Raw genomic sequence first — 21,164 nt, forward strand, 5'->3', positions numbered from 1 at the left:
TACTCTTCTTTCTTCACCACATTTTGCTATAAAAACACCTTTGCAATATCACAGGCCATTAGAGGGAGGTTGCCTGCAGGACTGGGGCAGGCGAAACAAGCGTCACGCCTAGGGAAAGCCTGCTGCCGCTGAAAAGTGCAAGGCGTTCCGTTAAAAAACCCAAACCGATTAAAAGGAAATAAGACCAAAAAAAGAGGACTTGCACCAGGATATTCCCCACCCTCAGACGCAAACCAAAGAAGGCAATAAACAGTTGGCTCCCGTGACTGCGAACAGAATGGCAAATATTCAATGGTTTGGCTCTGCCACTGAGATGGGCAGAAAAATGCAGCTGAAAGAGAATCGCTCACACTCTCCCACCCCGCTCACCCCAAACCAGATGAGAGAAGGACGCTTTATATGAAAGGAAGCCACAATCTTGGCACTAAATGACAAAGCACACCTCAGATTCCAGAGGCAACCATGTGTCTCTTTAATGACTAACAGATTTATTGGCTAAAGCCCTTCATTAATTGTTTGTTTGTTCTTGTATTATTTCATATACCTCACTTTTCTGTTCATGACAGCTTGGGGGGTGGGAGACTGACAATGAAATTGCAACAATAAAAGAAAAAGCAGAAGCAAAATACAGCATAATACAGTGTCCTGTTGTGCTCCAAAGACCTGCTGGAACAAATAGGACTTGCTGCCTGATTGAACACAGTGCGGGGGATAATCGGTTCCCTACAGAGGGTGCCACCACCAAGAAGGCTCTGTCTTGTGTGAAAACACCCACCCCACCCCTAACCTTCAGGCCATATCTCATGAGGTAACCACAGGCACAGCTTTCCCTGCAGTTCATAAAACTTGAGTTGGATGGTACAGAGGAAGATGCTTCTTCAAGTGCTTTGATCCTTCAAGTTGCATGCAACACCTCCCCAGCTGGTGGATATTTGGCACATATATGGCTAGAGAATGGAGAAAATGTAAACAGTGGAACTGAAAGGTCATGAAGTGCAAGAAGCACAGTTAAGGTCCAAGCATGGGGGACACAGGGCCTTAGAACAGGGGCGGCTAACATCTTCTGGGAGAATGGCTGCACTGACCCATGGCTATCCCACCGAGGGCTGCATGATAAAGTGAGATGGCAGAGGTGAAAAAATGGATGTGGCCAAAACAGAACATTAATAAATTTTATCAAGGCTGGCACTCTCGCTCTCTCTCTCTCTCTCTCTCTCTCTTGGTAAAAAAATGAGCTGCTGGCACTCATATATTCATATTATATTAAAAATGCCCTGGCTGACAGCACAAAAAGGATGTGATGGCACTCCACACTAGTGAGTAAGATCACAAAAAAATGCAAACTGCTTTTCATTTCATTCTATTCCTAAATCCCTCAAAACTTGGTCTTTCCATGAGCGGCGGAACTCACTTGGTAGCAAAAAGTGAGTGTCATCAGCTCAGTCCTGTGGAATTCTGCCGGCACCTTCTGTTTCAACTTTTTAAACGCCTGCTCAAAACTCTTCTATTCCACCAGGTTTATGCAAGCGCTTCAAAACACTTATTTCCACAAAGGTTAACTAATGTCTGTTTTTAGCTTCTTCTTTTTTAATGGTTTTACTGTATGGTTTTATGTACTTTTGTTGTAAACCACTTTGATATTTTTAAATGAAATAGTAGTATATAAATGTTTATATATATATATATATATACACACACACACACTGTGTGTATGTATATATGTATGTATATATATATATAGAGGTAAAGGTAAAGGTACCCCTGCCCGTACGGGCCAGTCTTGACAGACTCTGGGGTTGTGCGCCCATCTCACTTAAGAGGCCAGGGGCCAGCGCTGTCCGGAGACACTTCCGGGTCACGTGGCCAGCGTGACATTGCTGCTCTGGCCAGAGCCAGAGCCAGAGCCGCACACGGAAACGCCGTTTACCTTCCCGCCAGTAAGCGGTCCCTATTTATCTACTTGCACCCGGAGGTGCTTTCGAACTGCTAGGTTGGCAGGCGCTGGGACCGAGCAGCGGGAGCGCACCCCGCCGCAGGGATTCGAACCGCCAACCTTTCGATCGGCAAGCCCTAGGCGCTGAGGCTTTAACCCACAGCGCCACCTGCGTCCCAATATATATATATAGATAGATAGATAGATAGATAGATAGATGATATAGATATATATATATATATATAATAAACTGGTTCAATTTTTATTTTAACCATTTTCCTCAAAGTCTCAAAGCATCGCAGTGGAAGAAACAGCACAGCCATCAGTTAACAGAAGTGAAGGGAACAGTCTGATGATCGGCAGCACTATTAATAGAGCATCCAGAGGCAGCAACAGGAAAACATCAATTAAACATTTGGAGGGTTTTTTAAAATCATCAATTTACTTAAAAGTGACAAAAATTAACTGCAGGCACTTTGGGATGCCCAACGAAGGTAATTAACCTCAAGAAAAAGTGGATAGGTCTCCCTCCCTCTCCCTCCCTCCCTCCCTCTCTCTCTCTCTCTCTCTCTCTCTCTCTCTCTCTCTGTGTGTGTGTGTGTGTGTGTGTTGCCATAAAAAATATGTATTTCCAAAGAAAAACCACAAAATTGTGGCATTGTTATATTGAAACCGGACCTCCCTAGCCATCGGCTTAACACTGAGGTGCCGTGCAATGTTTATGAACATCTCAATGTGCTCAGGAGTTTAAAATAAAACATGCCAGCACACTAGGCCTATGCAACAGAGAAAGGAAAAAGGCAATACTACATAACTGTTTGGCTCGTGGTTAGACTTGTTGTCAGAGCTGCCCAAGGTCCCAGCTCACAAAGGACCAACGCCAGTTCTTGCTATATACAAAAGTCTTTATTAAGGTTCAGTTTCCATTTCAAAGCCGCGGCGTGCAGCTCTACGTCTCAACCCTAGACCGCTGAAGCTCCATCTGAATCTCCTCCCCCTCGACACCAGTTCAAGACCCTAGCCTTGCTCCACCTCCTCCTTTGCTCCTTTCTCCTCTGGGTCCTCCTGCCCGCTGGGGTGTCGCCCTTTCTGGACTCTTCTGATGCTGATTCCCCGGATTCTTCCCCCTGCTTCCGGCGTGCTTTAGGACCTGGCTCCCAATCCGACCTCCCTGCTGTCCCGCGCTCCTGTACATTTGAACTTGGCGCGGGCGCCCAGCCGGCGACCTTCCTCCTGACCGTTACACTGCTCCCATCACTGCTTCCCCCTTCGGGGGGGTTGGCTGGGTCTGACTTCCCCTCCGTTCCCTCACTCAGCGATAGCGGCGTGGTCAGCCCTGCCTCATCTTCTCTCCCCACTGGAGGGGAAGCCGGCCCTGACGCATGGGACTCTTCCCCCCGCTACGCCCTGGTGGGGAAGCTGGTCCCGATCTCCAGCTGCTGCTTTGGGAGTCGCCGCTGGCCCCTTGCTTCTGGTGCGTCCTTCCCGGGACCCCCCTTGCCCTGGCCATCGGTGCCCCCTTCTGGGAATCTTCCGAATCGCTGGAGAAGCTCATGGAATCTCTCGGCCCACTGTCATACTCCCCGGATTGCTGCCCTCGGATTGTTCCCCTTCGCTCTCCGCTCTCTCTCTCCCCTGTGCCTCTGCTCCTGAACCCCTGACAACCCCTGAAGGTAATTAACCTCAAGAAAAAGTGGATAGGTCTCCCTCCCTCTCCCTCCCTCCCTCCCTACCTCTCTCTCTCTCTGTGTGTCTGTGTGTTGCCATAAAAAATATGTATTTCCAAAGAAAAACCACAAAATTGTGGCATTGTTATATTGAAACCGGACCTCCCTAGCCATCGGCTTAACACTGAGGTGCCGTGCAATGTTTATGAACATCTCGATGTGCTCAGGAGTTTAAAATAAAACATGCCAGCACACTAGGCCTATGCAACAGAGAAAGGAAAAAGGCAATACTACATAACTGTTTGGCTCGTGGTTAGACTTGTGTATTTGAACGTTGGATTTGCAATGTAATGACACCAGTATATGAATTACGTGTCTGAGTAATTGTGTACATCAATATTGTGAATGAGTAGGCTCAGCAAGTGTTTGAGAGAGCAGAGAATATGAGTGTGGTGTGAAAACTGGAAACAGAAAAAGCTCTACATTCAAAAAATTGACTTACATAGATCTCTGCTTCTATGACTACTGCTACATTTATCATCTTTACCTCAAAGGTAATGCACAGGGCTCATCCCTTCCCCATTGCACCCCCACAGTAGCCCTGAGGGAAGTCGAGAGGCAGGCCCAAAGTCAATCGGTAAGTTTCATGGTGGAGCGGCATTTGAACACAGGCCTCTCCAGCCTCAGCCCAATAAAATAACCAGTACATTACACTGGCAAACAACAACAACAAGAAGAATTTAGGTTTGTGGCGACAGTGCATTTGAACTTATTCTGCCTGGAGTCCTGTTATTTTTTCCCAGCCGGAAGTAAAAATCCGAAAACCTGCTGTCTTGTGAGAGAGCAGTAGAAAACACTCGCAAGTTAAATGTGCTTCTTTGCAAGACCTTCTCCCTGCCAATAATACAATGCCACACACCACAAGAAGCTTGAGGAAAACCCCAGCTACACTTTGCATGATACAATGTATAGCTTGTGCCATTAATTTCTCATTTTCCTTTGTTAGCTGTGCGAATGACATCATGTTAAGTCCTGAAGCATGACACTTCTGGCAGTACTCCTGTTTGGCTGCTTGCATGGAGTTAAAAGTTCTTTTTTAACCGTTATCCTCTACGTTTAATAAGAATGATTAATGGAAGTGACTTTTTAATGATTTTGTTTCCTCCTCTTTGGAATAAGGTGTGCCATGGGGGGGGGGGGACTTGCCACCACTCTTGCAGCCACAGATGGGCCATCGCTGTCACTCGGAGGTTCCTCAGAAGAAAATCAGAATACGCTGGCATGTAAATCTCACTGAACTCAAGGGACCGTAGCTCAGCTTTGAAAGCTGCCGATGGAGCCAGGAATTACCAATTCAAACAAAGCTCAACTTTTGTTGTTGTTGTTGTTTAGTCGTTTAGTCGTGTCCGACTCTTCATGACCCCATGGACCAGAGCATGCCAGGCACTCCTGTCTTCCACTGCCTCCTGCAGTTTGGTCAGACTCATGCTGATAGCTTCGAGAACACTGTCCAACCATCTCATCCTCTGTCGTCCCCTTCTCCTCGTGCCCTCCATCTTTCCCAGCATCAGGGTCTTTCCCAGGGAGTCTTCTCTTCTCATGAGGTGGCCAAAGTGGCCATGACCAGTGGCCATGACCTTAGTTGTTTTGATGTTGAGCTTCAGACCATATTTTGCACTCTCCTCTTTCACCCTCATTAAAAGGTTCTTTAATTCCTCCTCACTTTCTGCCATCAAGGTTGTGTCATTGACTACACAAAAGCCTTTGACTGTGTCAACCACAGCAAACTATGACAAGTTCTTAAAGAAATGGGAGTGCCTGATCACCTCATCTGTCTCCTGAGACATCTCTATGTGGGACAAGAAGCTACAGTTAGAACTGGATATGGAATATGGATGAATCCCTAGCCGGAATTAAGATTGCCGGAAGAAATATCAACAACCTCAGCTATGCAGATGACACAACCTTGATGGCAGAAAGTGAGGAGGAATTAAAGAACCTTTTATTGAGGGTGAAAGAGGAGAGTGCAAAATATGGTCTGAAGCTCAACATCAAAAAAACGAAGATCATGGCTACTGGTCCCATCACCTCCTGGCAAATAGAAGGGGAAGAAATGGAGGCAGTGAGAGATTTTACTTTCTTGGGCTCCATGATCACTGCAGATGGTGACAGCAGCCACGAAATTAAAAGACGCCTGCTTCTTGGGAGAAGGGCAATGACAGGCCTAGACAGCATCTTGAGAAGTAGAGACATCACCTTGCCAACAAAGGTCCGTATAGTTAAAGCTATGGTTTTCCCAGTAGTGATGTATGGAAGTGAGAGCTGGACCATAAAGAAGGCTGATCGCCGAAGAATTGATGCTTTTGAATTATGGTGCTGGAGGAGACTCTTGAGAGTCCCATGGACTGCAAGAAGATCAAACCTCTCCATTCTGAAGGAAATCAGCCCTGAGTGCTCACTGGAAGGACAGATTGTGAAGCTGAGGCTCCAGTACTTTGGCCACCTCATGAGAAGAGAAGACTCCCTGGAGAAGACCCTGATGTTGGGAAAGATGGAGGGCACAAGGAGAAGGGGGCGACAGAGGACGAGATGGTTGGATAGTGTTTTCGAGGTTACCAGCATGAGTCTGACCAAGCTGCGGGGGGCAGTGGAGGACAGGAGTGCCTGGCGTTCTCTGGTCCATGGGGTCACGAAGAGTCGGACACGACTAAACGACTAAACAACAACAACAAAATGGAATAACTGATTGGTTCAAAATTGGGAAAGGAGTACGACAAGGCTGTATATTGTCCCCCTGCTTATTTAACTTATATGCAGAATTCATCACGTGAAAGGCTGGACTGGATGGATCCCAAGCTGGAATTAAGATTGCCGGAAGAAATATCAACAACCTTAGATATGCAGATGACACAACCTTGATGGCAGAAAAGCTCATCTGAGACCCACTCTATACCGAAATGTCAAGGCTGAGGACTATACGAAGCTAAGGGGAAGAAGGTGGGGAGAAAGCTTTTTGGCACTGCGGCCTGTGTTGGCACTTAGCCCTTACGGCTGGAGAAAAGCCAGAGCTTTAAATCTATATATCATCCTCTGCACTGTAAAACAAAAACGGCACAGATTATCTTTCCATAAATTAGCTAGAATGGTGAAGCTTGGGTAAAGAGAATAAAAGGGAATTCTTCCTTTATGCTCCTTTCTGGTGGCCTGCTTCTCAGGTGAATGCTATTTGCTATTAACAACATTGTCTGTATTTTAAGGAAATCACTTTCCTTCAGGGTGGATAAAAATCAACGATATATATATATATATATATATATCAATAAATCAATTTTTTTTTATTTAAATCAAATTTTTTATTTCTAACAGTTTTTTTTATTTAAACTGGGTTTTTAAAATAAAATGCTTTTGGAGGAAAAATCTTTCTAAATATAGTTTTCTATTTAAGTTACATTGTAGTCCAAAGGCGATTCATCAGGAAATAAAAATTTAAGTTTTTCATGTGAGCTAAAACTCAGTCTAAGTTGTTTTTTTTTAAAAAAAACTGTTTAATCACCTCAGATAACAAACATGGATAAATATGCTATAATGTTATTGTTTTGGTTAAATAAATTGTTTAAATTGTTATTAAGGAAATGATTATTCTTCTCATTCCAATAAAGTACAGCAGAAAAGTTGTCCAAATATAAAGTTAACTTATTAAACCTCACAATAATTTCATAATTCTCTGTCTATGTATTTCTAATAGTATAACCAAATCAGTAATTTTTGATATAGCCAAACAGTAAAAACTACTCTGAAAATTTACTATTCCAAAAATGAAACCTTCCTCTGGTTGTAAATATTAAGATTATACCAGCAAGAATTAGTCTTTCTGTAAAAAAATATATGATTGAAATCATGTCTTACTGACTAGTGATTTATATCATGGTTTAAATCAATTTGATTTAAATCAAATCCACCCTGCTTTCTTCCCTTCCAAATCCATTGAACTTTGGGTTCAGGGGTGGGGAGGAGAGACCACAGAATAAAAAAACAACAACTGTGGGTGCTTGTGGCATTTTTCTGCCTGGCGCAAAGGACAAAATGGCGCCCTCCTCCCAACTGCTGGTTGTTGGGGTGCAATAAGGGTCAGTGCGCCTGGCTGCTAACCAGAGATGGTTGGTGGTTCAAGCCCAAGCAGGGATGGCTGTGGGCAGATTTCTACATTGCAGGGTGTGGCGTTTGCCCGTTCATTTGAAAATGTCTGTACAGGGGGAGAGAAAGAGTTAATAGGTAGACCAATAGAAAAGCCAGGGGCGGAGCCTACCTGTTTATAAAAGGGCTTAGCCCAAGGTTTGGGTTCGTTGGTTTTAGTTGGTTGGTTGGGAAAGGCAGTTAGGAAAGCAGTTGGCAGACAGTTGGAAACAGAGAGACAGTTAGTGCAGTTGATTCTTTTGTGAGGGGAGGTAGAAGAGTTAGAGACAGGATAAAATAAGACTAAAAAGGTAAAGAATAACAACGTTTTGAATGCACTTAAAGTTTATTTGTGTTTGCAATAAACTACACTCTTCTTTGTTAAGAACCTGACTGAGACTAAGTGCTTTATCGGGGAGGACCTGGTTGGTGGCAGCGGATTAGTGGTATACAGGTCAATAGTCTGTGAGACGACCGGGGGATCCGTATGAACGCCACACAGGGGTATGGACTCCATGGATGATCCCTGAGGTCCATTCCAACCCTACAATTCTATGATTCCATGTGCAGAATCCAACCGGGCATTAACACTGATGATAGTCCACTGTCCACCTGAGGATGGCAGGCTAGCCCAGGGGTGCTCCAAGGGCAGGTGCCTCAGGGGAACTCGGCGGGGGGTGTGCAGGCTGCTGCCAATGGGGCCAGCTGTGCAATGAAATTTTGGAATATTTGAATATCTTCTCTCACAGAAGGCACAACAAGCTGGTAGCCATGATGGTTCCAATGGCTGAAGCAAGTCTGAGCCTTTCACAGACCATGACTTTGACAACAGCAGAAGCAGCTGAAAAGAGAGGAGCTCAGGGATAGTTTTGAAAAAACAGTTCTATAAGTTGTGTGTCTTTGTTTCTCAATTTGATCCTTTTATATTGTTTTGTGGTATTTCATGCATTGAGATTTGCTGTTTTTTTAAATTGATTATAGATTAGCAATTCTTTATTGTAACTGATAAGTGTAAACTGTTTATTATTTGCCGATCTTTAATTTTACTGTTGACTATTGGATTCCAATGGAGTTTTGAATATTGCTTTATTTATCAGCAAACTGCCCTGAGACCTGCAGGTATAGAGCGGTATATAAATTCAATAAATAATAAAAGTAAGAATAAGATTTGATATAAGTTGTTTATTTTAAAGGTATTGTGACTTTTCACATAGGATCTGATCATTAATATTAATGTCTGGTATTTTATTATTATTTTTATGTGTGTTGGAAGCTGCCCAGAGTGGCTGGGGCAACTCAGCCAGATGGGCAGGGTATAAATAAATTGTTGTTGTTGTGCGTCTGAATACTTGCTGCTGGAAATCACAAGTGGGGAAAAGGCTGTTGCGCTCATCTGGTTGGCGATTGTGAGAACAGGATGCTAGATGAAATGGGCCTTTGGCCTGATCCAGTGGGGGCTTTTAATGCTTTTAAATATTAAAGGACACACTAAGGACATATTTACATCGAAGACTTTAATGGGCTTAAGATTAATGTCCACTGCCAGAGAACTGGACTTTGTGGCGGATCTGAAGTATTCTCTACACCTTCTCTAAAATCAACAATTCCCGGATTCTTCTATAGAAGCCATTATAGTTAAGGTGGTAAAAAGCCAATACAGTACAGTCGAACCTTGAAAGTTGAATTCCGGAAGTCATTCCAGAAGTCCGTTCGACTTCCAAAACGTTCAGATACCAAAGCGTGGCTTCTGATTGGCTGCAGCCAATCAGAAGCCCCGTTGGATGTTTGGCTTCCAAAAATAGTTCGCAAACCGGAACAGTCACTTCCGGGTTTGCAACGTTTGGGAGCCAAAACGTTTGAGAACTAAGCTGTTCAAAAACCAAGATACGACTGTATATGCTTGCCACACAGCTATGTCCAATAGGAGATAAGATAATAGGAACAATCGCTCTTTTCAAATGCACATGAACCAAAATTGGAACCATGAAAAAGAGCATCATCATATACAGTGTGCCCCCAAAAGAATCCTGAGAACTGAAGACTGCTGGGAATTGTAGTTCTGTGAAGGGTAAACCACAGTCCCCAGGATTCTTCAAGGTAAGCCATATGTATTCAATGTATGGTCTTGTTATGACCAAAGCTATTTGATGCATAATGGCCATGTCAAATTAAAAAGTCAATTCCAGATTAGTTTAAGGAATGCAGTCTGCCTGTCTCTCATTTTTGGAGACTGCTACAACAACATGTCTCCATACAAAATGCCTCCAACACAAGGCACCAATAGTAGCTGTGAATTCAAAACAGTAACAATGAAATAATAAAACAAGTTGCTGCTGTTCAAAGGCTACGAGAATGAAATTTATGAGCAGAGGGCTTGTATCTACTCCCCTCCCATATGTAAAAAGTAATTAACGGATTAAATCCAGGCAATTCCGCAGCCAGTGGAAAATGCTGAGATGCCTTTTACATCGCATTGGTTTAGCTATATCTGTCGGGTCCGGAAAGTTCTGTGGAAGGAGAAGCATAAATGCTTCAGCCCGCATGAATTACGATGTGAAATTGTCACTGTGGTTAATTTCAAAATGCCAGAACCTCAAATGCTAAAAATGCTTCTGAGACAAAATCTATAAAACAATTCATAGCTGCTGTGTTCTTCCCCTTCCCCTCCTCGTCCAATTTTCGAATATTTTCAGACTTGTTACTTGCTTATTTTTTACCTGTAATGATCTCACTGTGGTACCTGGCAGGAGCCTGTGTGACTCAAACAGATCTGCTAATTTTCTTTTTTCTTGGGAATTTCACTGGCATTCCCTCACAGGCCCTACCCCTACCCCTGATCCTGTTATATGTGTGTGAATACACTGGATTTTTTTGGAGTGAGACAACGTATATTTTTATGTTTTACACCACAGGTGGAGAACCTACTGCCCTCCAGAAGTTGCAGGACTACAACTCCCATGATCCCCTAACATTGGTACGGCCGTTGGGGCTGATGGGAGTTGGAGTCAAACAACATCTGCAGGTAATCAGATTGGCTACCCCTGGAAAACCATCTAAAACCAGCCTTCTTAAAAAAGATTTCTACCACAATGAAAATTCTCAGACCATAATATCATCTATTGAAACAACACTGTTTGCCCTTACCCTCCCACATGTTAGAAGTACGGTAGGAAGGCAGGGATGGCGGACATCAGGGTTGGAGGGTGAAAGTGGTCCAGGCCCTGCTCCTGCCCAGCCACACCAACTCTACCTAGTCCAAACCTGTTACCATCCTTGGTTGGCGCTCTACTTGAATGTTCTTGCCAGAGTGGAATGTGTCCTCCTGATAGTGCTTCTTGCTTGCACTGAGACTCTTAATCTCAGGGTCAGGGGTTTGAGCCCCACACAGGGCAAAATATTCCTGCATTGCAAGGGGTTGAACTAGATGAACCCAGTAAAGGTAAAGGGACCCTGACCATTAGGTCCAGTCATGGCCGACTCTGGGATTGTGGCGCTCATCTTGCTTTAGTGGCCGAGGGAGCAGACGTTTGCCCGCAGACAGTTTTTCCGGGTCATGTGGCCAGCATGACTAAGCCGCTTCTGGCGAACCAGAGCAGCACACGGAAACGCCGTTTACTTTCCTGCTGGAGCGGTACCTATTTATCTACTTGCACTTTGACGTGCTTTCGAACTTCTAGGTTGGCAGGAGCAGGGAGCGAGCAACGGGAGCTCACCCCGTCGCGGGGGATTCGAACCGCCGACCTTCTGATCGGCAAGTCCTAGGCTCTGTGGTTTAACCCAAAGTGCCACCCGCATCCCTTAGATGACCCCAGTGGTCCCTTCCAAATCTACAATTCTAATAGCCCCCGTCCCACAAACACATTCAAAAGGCCATAGATTGTTTAATCAGCCAAAGGCATGGTTATAGAGTAGGGGTACCCAAACTAAGGCCCACGGGACTCGTTTATCCAGCACACGGTGACCCCCGCCGCCACCGCCCACTCTTACCAGCGCTGCGCTGCGCAGTGTAGCTGCCAACCTCCGGGTCGGAGGACCACTGGAAATAGCTAGAGTGCATGCACGTTATTTGCGCATGTGTGTTATTTCCAGTGCACATCCGGGTCAGAGGAGGCCCATGCACATGCACACAAGCTATTTCCGGTGCTCCTCTGACCTGGAAGTGTGCCAGAAGTAGCGTGTTCACACACGTATGGGCACGCGCTCCCCCACCCTCTGGCCCACCGCACAATCGGCGCTGGAGACACCGGCCCAAGGCGCGGTAAGTTTGCTGACCCCTGTTATAGAGAAACAGACAGAGGGCCTTCTCGGTAGTGGTGCCTGCCATGTGGAACGCCCTCCCAGCAGATGTCAAGGCAATAAACAACTATTTTACTTTTAAAAGACAACTGAAGGCTGCCCTCTTTAGGGAAGTTTTTAATGTCTGATGCTGTATTGTTTTTAATATTCAGTTGGAAGCCACCCAGAGTGGCTGGGGAAACCCAGCCAGATGGGCGGGGTATAAATAATAAATTTATTATTATTATTATTATTATTATTATTATTATTATTATTATTATTATTTCACCTTATCCCAGTACAGGGGCACTAACTATAGGGGGTAGAAGGGGCTTCAGCCTCCTCAATATTTCTAGGCAAGGGGCTGAGCCTCCCCAATATTGAGGGGGGTGCCAACCTCCGCCACCCCCAGGTGAGCATTGTCCTGCTGGGTGAGAGCAGGAGGCACCGAGGGCGATTTTCATCCCCCGCGCCCCCAGCTGTGATTGCCAGAAAGCTTTCCGTGAAAGAGCACTGGCAATCCTCAAAGGGACGTCTGTGTGTCCCGATAGGCCTGGCCAGCCTGGGGGAAGGAAATTGCATGTGTGACGTCATGCACGTGCAACGACCCCCCCCCCCAATGTTGGGCCTAACTCGGTGCGCCTGTCCCCAATATATGCATTTAAAATAAAATAAAAAAAACATGCATTGGAGACCTGCATCACAACATTCAGGTAAGTGAGAAATTCAAATGATGGTTGTACAAATCTGATAGATTCAGCATTAAATGTGAACTGGATCGATTTTCTCCTCTACCCCTAGTCCAAACACAATATGGCCAATCTAGTGTGTTCTTGCTTTGGACTAAAATAGGTATTTTTCCTGCTCTGGGGAACAGCATCTACATTTGTCCTTCCTTAGTTTACTGGTGGTTTTCTCAAGCAAATAGTTTGTCCTCTGGAGTCCTCATAAAATCTCCTTATCTTGCTGGCTGCTAGAAGGAGACATGTGGTTTCTCTCTGTTTGGTTCCCTTGGGCCCAGGAAAGACTGTTTGCCGGAGAAATTCAAAACAGGGGCATAGGAACAGAAAAGGCTGGTTTATATGGAGCTAGACCCTTGGACCAGCTAGCCTGGTTTCAGGCAGGGGACTTTCCCAACTCACCCTCCCTGGAGAGGCTGAGGGCTGAACCTGAGACCTTCTGCATATAAAACAGATAATTTACCACACACAATATTAGGACATTACCATCTATCTCCCTGGAAAAGACCCTGATGTTGGGAAAGATGGAGGGCACAAGGAGAAGGGGACGACAGAGGATGAGATGGTTGGACAGTGTTCTCGAAACTACCAACATGAGTTTGACCAAACTGCGAGAGGCAGTGGAAGACAGGAGGGCCTGGCGTCCTCTGGTCCATAGGGTCACAAAGAGTCGGACACGACTAGACAACAACACCATCATCATACATAATTTCTTCTTTCCTGTAGGGGGTTGGCAGTCTTCTACTTCTCCTGGATCACAGAACCTGGATCCTCAGGTTGTGGCAATAGCTAACTTGCTTTTTTTCTAGTTACAGGTAGGTATCCATGTTGGTCTGCCATAGTTGAAACAAAATAGTAATAGTAATAGTAATAGTAATTCCTTCCTGTAGCACCTTAGAGACCAACTAAGTTTGTTATTGGTATGAGCTTTCCTGTGCATGCATACTTCTTCAGATACACCATTCATTCCACAATTATGGGATTTCATCTGAGTCTAGACACAGGGCACGATGAGGCAGTATCCAGGCCAGGCCAGTGGAGGAGTGACTTCTGCAGTCATTGGAGAGAGTAGTAGTGATATTTAAACCAGGAAAGCCATCACTTGTTATGTGATAATACTCATGAACTGAAAAGGATGGGGTGGTGGGTTCCAGAGATATAAATGCTTTAAAATGAACATGAAATTTCAGCTGTGTTTGCATGCCTTTAATTGCTCGGAGCTCAAACATTCATCATGAGAGATAGGTACAGAGTTAGGTCTGATAACGTTACCTCCCCGGTAGGAATACAGTGGTGCCTCGCAAGACGAAAAGAATCCGTTCCGCGATTCTCTTCGTCTAGCGGTTTTCTCGTCTTGCGAAGCAAGCCCATTGACGGCTTAGCGGCTTAGCGCTATTAGCGGCTTAGCGGCTTTTAGCGGCTTTTAGCGGCTTAGCGGATAAGTAGATAAGCGGCTTAGCGGCTTAGAAAAAGGGGGGGAAAGGAAAAAAAGTCGGAAAAACTCGCAAGACATTTTCGTCTTGCGAAGCACCTCCAAAACGGAAAACCCTTTCGTCTAGCGGGTTTTTCGTCTTGCGAGGCATTCGTCTTGCGGGGCACCACTGTACATTAATAATAATCTCTTTTATTATGCTTTATGGCTGTCTTTCTCTTAAAGCTGTAGACCCAAAGCAGGATACAACCTAGGGGCAGCCCCGTCAAATGGCCAACATATAAATAAATAAATTATTATTACTATTATTATTATTACAAATCAACAAACCAGTAAAAACAGCAACAACAACCACCTCATAGAAACGTATCTCAAAACTAAGATGCAACAGTGCAATACATTTAATAGTGTGTATGAGCAGAGTTTGCCTTGTACTATGATAGAGTTTAGTCAATTTGTGGCTGCTTCCAGAAAGTCAGTATTTTGAGGGAGGTAGTCAAGAGCATATAGCAGAAATGTAGGTTTGTGCAATTAAAGCACTCCGCTGAAACAAATCTAGTAAATAAATAAACTGCTGTTAGGAAAGTGATGAGGAAATGCATTTGAATGAATTATCGGGAAGGCCTATTACCTCTTCACAAACAAATCAGAATGAACACTCAATAAAGATCAGACATAGTATAACCTCCGTGAAAGCTTCGTGCAAGTAAGCTAAGATTAATAATAATAATAATAATAATAATAATAATAATAATAATAATTTATTATTCATACCCCACCCATCTGGCTGAGTTTCCCCAGCCACTCTGGGAGGCTTGATAATGCTTGATAATGCAGATCATTTGCAGGAGCCTCATGTCCCAATTATGTCACCTGAAAACCTTCTAATCAGAGATGTCAAGAGTTTGATCTGTCATCTTCTACATGCAAAGTGAGTGCTCACGAAATCAATGGCCATCACAGCACCTCCCAAGAGCATGCTGCCTCCAGCCATACAGCTGTTATATTTGTTTCATATGCAGTTATTTTATTATGCTGTTTCAGAATATTTCAGAATATTTGCCTTGAGTACACCGGTAGCCACACAGATCTTTTGTGGGGGGCAAAACAAAATCAATAAATAAGGAATACGGGCACTCCCTCATTTGCCTGTTGGATGGTCAGGGAGCCAAACTATGCTGACGTTTTTCAGAATGGAATACTCTTTAGGCCCAAGGGCAATAAAGGTGACACGTATGGTTGTTCAGCAACTCCCTTTCGCAAATCATAATTAAAGCCTGGCATTGGTGCTGACGGCTCACCGAAATTTAGAGCCATTGTAATGTCTTGCATTACAGCTTTGTGCTTAGTGGATGAGCTTTTTATTACTGTAATGTGTTGGCGATTAACGAAACGGGCTTGGCAGGGCAGAAAGACACGTTTCCATATTTTGGAACGTGTTGCCATTCAGATTATTGCATCTTTATTAGCCAATTAACCATGTTGAAATAAACAGGGAAACAAACTAGCTGACTTCTGTTACACAATCACCTCTTGCAGGAAATATAAATCTGCTGTCTTTTTTAATTTGCTAATATGCAGCGAATGAAAAATGTATCAAGCAAGAGGCCCATTTCTCAAGTGGTGAGGAGGCTTTCCCTCAGGGAAACAGCAGCCTGATCTCTCAGGAGATTTGAACCAGTTTCTTTTCCCTTGGAATTAATTTTAGTGGACTGTGTTCACTTCAGCACTCCAGGGGGGAAATAAATCACAACGAGAATATAATGCTTAAACAGGGAGTTTAGGAAGCTGCATGGCAGCAATCGTACAAGGCAGTGTGGAATTTAAGATCTTATGCAAAATTCAGTGGGGTTTGGTATAATCTCATCGCTCATTTTTTAAAAGGCAGGTTTCTATCTCTCATCCTGGCTATAAATAAATACTTGAAAGAGGCCGTAGCAACTGCTAGTCTTTAAAAAGAAAGAAAAGAGGAAGATGGTTCTGGTGTGTGGAAAGGTCTGCTGGCCTTCATACAGGACATCTGCACTGTATCGAGTAGAGCTGACCTGAAATATCTCAGAGAAAATTTCTGAGATTTCCTTTTCATTTTTCTCACCTTCCTAGAAAATGGAGTGCTGCAGAATTTTCTCCAAATATCCTCTACCAATTTTTGTGGCACCCTGCCACTTTCTGCCTTCAATGTTAGTCTAATGCACTGCAGGGGAGTAAAATAGGGGCCAGGCTGCCAATGCAGCAAGCAAGCAAGCAAAAGGCTTAAGGGGGAAACAAATAAGCTCTGCTACTTTCATTGCTAACGGTGAGCCACATCCCTATCGGAAAATTTTTCCTCCTGTCCATAGCTGTCAACTGTCCCTTATTTGGCGGGAAAGTCCCTTATCCCAGCGCTGTGTCACGCTGCTGTCCCTTATTGATGATGTCCCTTAAATTTCCCGGGTTTCAAAGGAAGCTGCTTCTCTCCCTCCTTCCCTGCCGGCCAGGGAGCAGGGAGGCTCCAACTGTGTTGCTTGGCTGTGTTGCTCACCCAATAAGGAGTCTAAGAATGACTGTGGGGGGGTGGAGCTTGCATCAAATCGGCCACGTTGCCTGGGGACTTGCCTTTGCTCAGCGCTTCCCAGCAGAGAGGTGACAGTGGTTTTCCTTGCTGCATCCCCTTTGCTGGGTTGCTGCGCTGTGGGAACCACCGACTGAGGCTTCGTTCGGCAGCTGGCTGGGCTTTCTGCCTTTGGCTCGGAGGGGCTCAGAAGTCGAACATACCTGTGCTTGGAAAATTATTTTGGCTGCTGATCCCTTATTTCCGGGCTGCTGGTCCCTTATTTTCAAATCTGTAAGTTGACAGCTATGCTCCTATCACTGCTGCTACTGCAAGTCTATTGAACTTGTAGTCTGCCAGATGTTGGTCAGATGGTGGTCTGCCACCATAGCCAGCATTACCAGTGGGTCAGGGATGCTAGGAGTTATAGCCCAACAACTGTACTTGGTTGGCCAATATTAATGTAATTTTGTTATTGACCTTATGCTGCCATTATTTCTGTCCTTGATGTTGACAGTGCAGAAGTTTTTGGAAATAAGGTAATAAACACCTTCAAGGCCCCAGGTTCCCCTCACCCACTCATGGGTGAATTGCCATCTCTTCCCTTGCTGAGCTCTTTTGCTTTTCAGTAGCTGGGATGATAGTCACAAATATGACAGGATAAGGTTTTCCCATCAGCACCTCTCCACAATGGGAGAAGAAGAAGAAGAAGAAGAAGAAGAAGAAGAAGAAGAAGAAGAAGAAGAATTTGGATTTGATATCCCGCTTTATCACTACCCGAAGGAGTCTCAAAGCGGCTAACATTCTCCTTTCCCTTCCTCCCCCACAACAAACACTCTGTGAGGTAAGTGGGGCTGAGAGACTTCAGAGAAGTGTGACTGGCCCAAGGTCACCCAGCAGCTGCATGTGGAGGAGCAGAGATGCAAACCCGGTTCACCAGAATACGAATCTACCACTCTTAACCACTACACCACACTGGCTCTCAGCTGTAGAAACTTCAGAAACTTCAGCTGTAGAACAGAACTAATGTGGCACAGCAGACAGACCATTAGATTTGGGTTACAGGCATGAGTTTTCAACTCCTCTGTTAGGTAGCTCATAGCATAGACTATGGCCCATCACTAACTCTCAGTTTTACTGGGTTGGGCAGTGGGAGAACGTGATAGCCTCGTGTTTTCTGCTTTGAACCCCTCAGAGGAATGCTAAGATAGAGATGTGATATACAAACAAACCCATTTTTGCCTGATATTTGAGCATGCCAGAAAAGAGAGAGATGGTAACTCTTCATTACAAGTCACCTCTAGCTTTGTGGCAAGCAACAGCTGCAGTCATGCTCACAGGAGTCACTGTTGGCATCCGCCAGTCTTGAGCAACAATGGAATGTGCTTCCAGGAGTGAAGTCAAACCACTGGAGAATCACAGCGCCTGCTGTGGCTGCAGAGACTGGTATCGCGTAACTGCTGCCTCCTGCATTGCTTTTGCAGCATCAGCTGCACCACAGTGACCTCTCCGGGGCGCAAGCCTGAGCAGTGTGCATGGGGGTACTGGGCTGCCCCCTCCCAGCCTCACTGATGTGGTTCAAAGGAAAGTAGAGCAATACGTTTGGCAGCAGCTTGGAGTACATCAAAGCAGGGGGTCCCACTCTGCTGCATACTTAACATGATATACATTTTGTGTGTGTGTGCGTGCACGTGTATTTAAAGACAGTAGGCTTGGGAGAACCCATCTGTTTGTGAAAGGAGCCAATTGACCAAATAACCACACACGTTCTTCCTCCTGCGTCTGAATTAACAGACAAAAAGTTGGCAAACACCAGAAAACAGAAAGCTAAATGAACAAGTCTGCTGAGTTTGCTAGCCCAGCGGGGCTACGAAACCTTATCTGCCGTGTCTTTTAGAATACAGTTTATTAAGCTCTGGTGCTCTTGTATAATTCAGTGCTGAAATTTGCTTATTTAGTTAGTTAAAGGACAGGGCGGGGTGTGGGTCTGCTGCTGCAGTTGTTGAATACAGTGGTTGGCAAGCTTGCATCATTAATCAGATCTGTGCCTTGCTCACAAAAGTTATCCATGTTTAGGGCATTAAAGCTTGAAGCTGAAATTGCAGCAGTAGGCAATTTGAGTAGGTGTAGCCTGTCCGTCTGCAACAGATTTATGACTGTTTACTCAACAATGGATTATATTGGGGGAGGCGCTGAGCGAGGGAAAGGGAGAAAAAGTCCCCTTTCAAAACACTACCTCAACCCGCAGTGATAACGTGTCTAATTTTTGCTCTCTCCCTTTTCGGTCATAGGAGCTTGTTTCATAATGACTGCCAGGGCTGATTCACACTTTACTAAACAGACATGCCTGCCATGTATCCATCGGTGCAGGAGTGTACAGTGGATGAACCAGACGGCCAATGGCTGTGACTGGCTGCTCCTCCCTGGAGTATACTTATCTCCATGGACGTGCAGTTTTCCAGTGTTTACCATGGCAAATACACACTGCAGACATGTGAAGTGGTGCTCTGTTTGGCCCACGAAATACTTAAGCCACAGTGTGCAACCCATATTCACTTTGTGAAATTCACCATCACAAGGTGAGATGATAGCAAGTGGCCTGGATGGGTTTAAATCACACCCACGCTGTATAGTTAAAGCACATTGCTTCCCCCAAAGAATTATGGGAAGTGTAGTTTACCCATCTTCGCAGAGCTGCAATTCCCAGCACACTTAAGAAACCACAGTCCCCATAATTCTTTGGGGGAAGCCACGTGCTTTGAATTAAATTCGTGGAGGAAAGCGTGTCTAACTGTGACAGATGCCACATGCAACGAAACGTTTCATTTTAATTGTTTTGTTTATTAAATTTATATACCCCTCTTCATCAAAAGATCTCAGGGTGGTTCGCAGAATAAAATACAAGATAAAACAAAAGTAAATAATTAAACCAAAACAACATAACAATACCCCCCCCTTCCCACAGAGACATTTAAAAGGCTGTAAAATATTACAGTGCATCCTCACCTTCTAACTGAAATGCTTCTCCTTGGTTTTAGCAAGACACCTAGCCACACCTTCCTTCGGAATACTATATGTTTTTACTTTTATTTTCTAACTGAAATACAACATTCTGTGCCTAGGGAGAATTCTCAATCCTCATTGGACTGGGTTTTTTTGAGGGGGCGGGTGAGTTGGCTGATACCTCCCTCTTGTATCACAGCAGCCCCATTTTGGCTACATAGCCACCGGAATTTCATGTCTGAGTCTGCTACCAGGAAATCATTACTGCTATCATGGCCTGATGATGCGCTTCCAAAAGGCACCTGTCTGCCTCCTGTGCAATGCGGGATTCAGAACTAGACAGACCTTTGGTCTGATCCAACAGGCCTCTCCTGGTGCCAGTGTTTCTCAAACTTGGGTCCTCAACTGTTGTTGGACTACAACTCCCATCATCCTTTAGCTAGCAGGACCAGTGGTAAGGGATGATGGTAGTCCAACAACAGCTGGGGACCCAAGTTTGAGAAACACTGCCTTACGCTAGGATTTTGGCAATGCATAAGGTTTTTAAGGCAGTCCGAAGCTTATATGGGGTCAAATAAATGTGGAAGTTGTCGTCTGTGGTGACTCACGTTATGAGATACACGGCACATGTTTAGAGGAACTCTAAAAACAAGTGACACCAGGTGTCCTGTGGGAAAGTACAGAGGAGGCTGTCATAAGGACAACAGGGCCCGCTATGGCTGGACTGCCCCCACCTCCCAACACATACCTTGACTGGGCCAACTGACACCAAATGACCTGTGGGGAGAATCCTGATGAATTGCTATGTGTGAATATTGAGTGTTAAGGGACATTTGTAAAGCTTCTCCCCAAAGATACTGTGTTCTCCCATCATGGCCTACTGACTTCCATCTCTGCCTTTGCCTCTCAGTTTCTTGGGCCTGGCCACCTCTCCTTGTCCTCTTCTGCTAACAGGGACAGCCTTACCATGAGGCAGCTGCCACCCTTAACAGATTATGAGTTTCCTACAACAGTGGCTCAAAATATCTTGGTCCTGTGTACTGGCACAGAAGTTCAAGGGAAAGAGGAGGAAGTACACAGAAACACAGGCAAATCCTTGCATTATTATAACATTCTCTCCCGTCTCTGCACGCCGAACCACTTTGGGGTGTTGAAACTAAAGGGCGTTTTGCACACTAGTGTTGCAGTCCCAAATACACAGCCATGCACCAGACTATCTGCCTGCAATGCCAACAGAACGTTGTGGTTTGTGACGCTGAACAGCCACAGCAGCCTGAATACTTCCATCTGGACCAATTTATTTGCTGTTGCAGCATGTTTCGGGCTCAGGCCATAAATATGCTAACTTTTAAGGCCCACGTTGAAGGGGCCTATTCACGCAAGGCACAACAAGCAAAAATGAACGGCGTTG

The 21,164-nt window shown here is 44.9% G+C and overlaps 1 protein-coding gene and 1 long non-coding RNA gene across 15 annotated transcripts in view; one reads left to right on the forward strand and one right to left on the reverse strand.

Moving 5' to 3' along the window:
• The window catches only part of LOC307211921 (uncharacterized protein), a 340,964-nt gene that overhangs the window by 180,339 nt on the left and 139,461 nt on the right, over window positions 1-21,164 (reverse strand). Inside the window, exon 1 of one of the 14 annotated variants that reach the window (XR_013836597.1) lies at window positions 7,907-7,995. The exons of the other annotated variants lie outside the window; for them this stretch is intronic. The gene's annotated coding sequence lies outside the window, so the exon portion shown is untranslated. Of the gene's footprint in view, window positions 1-7,906; window positions 7,996-21,164 lie in introns of those variants that run through there. 14 annotated transcript variants of the gene reach the window in all.
• On the forward strand, window positions 8,009-19,331 carry LOC307212055. The gene is made up of 3 exons (XR_013836778.1): window positions 8,009-8,084; window positions 13,515-13,603; window positions 19,042-19,331. It is a non-coding gene; the product is annotated as an uncharacterized lncRNA (long non-coding RNA).

Source organism: Podarcis cretensis, assembly GCF_951804945.1.
Source record: "Podarcis cretensis genome assembly, chromosome: 3".
In the NCBI taxonomy this organism is placed as follows: domain Eukaryota; kingdom Metazoa; phylum Chordata; class Lepidosauria; order Squamata; family Lacertidae; genus Podarcis; species Podarcis cretensis.